Below are 2500 nucleotides of genomic sequence, written 5' to 3' on the forward strand. Positions count from 1 at the left end.
ACGGTTTTCGCCCGTCTCGCAGGGGCAAGGTGAATGGTTTTTTTGGTTCTGGAGCCAAGGGCGCGCCGATTTTCGGCGATTTCTTGACGATTGTGCCAAGCTGCGCCGGCTACGGAGCAGATCCCGGTCCCAGGCCCGTGAAGGGGTGGGGGGGGAATGGGTTTTCGTGTCACCCGAGGCGGTCGGCGAGTGGCCGCAGTTGATTTGTGGACGGGGCCTCAAGGAGACGGGGGACTGCGCCCCCGTTTCCCCCGTGGGCAATTATTTTTAGGCAAGGCGACTAAGGGAGTGAGAGTGTGGGCGTTTGTTTTTGATCGTGGCTGTTGTGGTTGATGGCGAGTGAGCAAAGGAGGGGGTTGGGACGAGGAGTGGGAGGGGGAGGGAGAGGGGGAGGGGGAGGGGGAGGGAGAGAGACATTGATGCCAGAGAGAAACATCCATCAGCTGCCTCGCCTCCCGTACCCACCCGGACCGGGGACCACACCCATGACCCAGGCATGTGCCCTGACCGGGAATCAAACAGGCCACCTTCCAGTGGCCTTGCCTTGCCTCTTTTCTTTTCTTCTTTCTTTCTTTCTTTCTTTCTTTCTTTCTTTCTTTCTTTCTTTCTTTCTTTCTTTCTTTCTTTTTTCCTTTCTTTCTTTCTTTTTTCCTTTCTTTTTTCCTTTCTTTCTTTTCTTTCTTTTTTAATGGAGTTGAAGATATGGGACACAGAGTATGTGTGATGGGCAAACAAGGGGTGGGCTGTATTAAGGTGGCACATTTTTGCTCACCCAGCACACAGACCTGGTACAGCCTATTATGGGCTGCATTGGGTCCCTCTAAGAAAGACACATTAGCCCTAGCGGTTTGGCTCAGTGGACAGAGCGTCTGCCCATGGACTGAAGGGTCCTGGGTTCGATTCTAGTCAAGGGCTTGATCCCCGGCCCTGGTTGGGGTACATGTGGGCTGCATGTGGGGCGTATGTGGGAGGCAACCTTTCGATGTGTCTCTCCTACATCAATGTTTCTCTCTGTCTCTTCCTCGCCTTTTCACTCTCTCTACAAAGCAAGAGGGAAAAATATCCTCAGGTGAGGAAAGAAAAGGAAAAGAAAAAAAGAAAGATATGGGGAAATCCTCACCCTCAGCACTTCAAATGTGACCTTATTGGAGATAGGTCTTTACAGGGGTGACCACGGTAAATGAGGTCACCCTAAGTCACAGTGATGGCGAACCTATGACACGCGTGTCAGAGGTGACACGCGAACTCATTTTTTTGGTTGATTTTTCTTTGTTAAATGGCATTTAAATATATAAAATCAATATCAAAAATATAAAGCTTTGTTTTACTATGGTTGCAAATATCAAAAAATTTCTATATGTGACACGGCACCAGAGTTAAGTTAGGGTTTTTCTTTTTTTATATATATATATTTTTTTATTGATTTTTTACAGAGAGGAAGGGAGAGAGATAGAGAGTTAGAAACATCGATGAGAGAGAAACATCGATCAGCTGCCTCCTGCACACCTCCTACTGGGGATGTGCCCGCAACCAAGGTACATGCCCTTGACCGGAATCGAACCTGGGACCTTTCAGTCCGCAGGCCGACGCTCTATCCACTGAGCCAAACCGGTTCTGGCGAAGTTAGGGTTTTTCAAAATGCTGACACGCCGAGCTCAAAAGGTTCACCATCACTGCCCTAAGATGTGCTCTAATCTAATAGGAGTGCTACCTTTATATATAAAAAACCACACACACACACACACACACACACACACACACACACACAACTGCCCTGGCCGGGTGGCTCAGTTGGTTGGAGCATCATCCTGGACACCAGTGGTTCTCAACCTTGGCTGCACGTTAGAATTACCTGGGAATCTTGTTAAAATCCTGATTTCTGGGCCTCATCCTCCGGAAATTCTGTTTCTTTGTTACTAATGTTGTGGCCCCCCCCACCCCATCACAAAGAACTAACGCAGCCCAGACTCTATCACATGACATGGGCCCAAGAATGGCCCGTCGTCGGCCAGCCCGTCGTGTGTGTGTGTGTGTGTGTGTGTGTGTGTGTGTGTGTGTGTCCTGACTCAAGAGAATGGGCTGCTCCGAGCAGACGCTCTGCTTGGGGACTTAGAGCCGGAAGCACAGAAGCACAGAAGCACGTGCATTGTAGGCCTGGCAGCCAGTGCGGCCACGTGAAGCCACATCTAAGATAACCCAGGGGAACCCCAGAGAGGACCCAGCCCTGACCACACAGAGAGAGCCCGGCCGGCGTGGCTCCGTGGTTGAGCGTCGACCTATGAACCAGGTCACGGTTCGATTCCCGCTCAGGGCACAGGCCCAGGTTGCAGGCTCGATCCCTGGTGTGGGGTGTGCGGGAGGCAGCCGGTCCATGATTCTCTCTCATCATTGACGTTTCTATCTCTCTCTCCCTCTCCCTTCCTCTCTGAAATCAACAAAAATGTATATCTGCTGAAAGGGGGGGGGGGGAGTATGCAGGGAGCAGAGGACACTCTCCTTT

The sequence above is a fragment of the Myotis lucifugus genome, unplaced genomic scaffold, assembly GCF_000147115.1.
Source record: "Myotis lucifugus unplaced genomic scaffold, Myoluc2.0 scaffold_967, whole genome shotgun sequence".
NCBI classification, from domain to species: Eukaryota; Metazoa; Chordata; class Mammalia; order Chiroptera; family Vespertilionidae; genus Myotis; species Myotis lucifugus.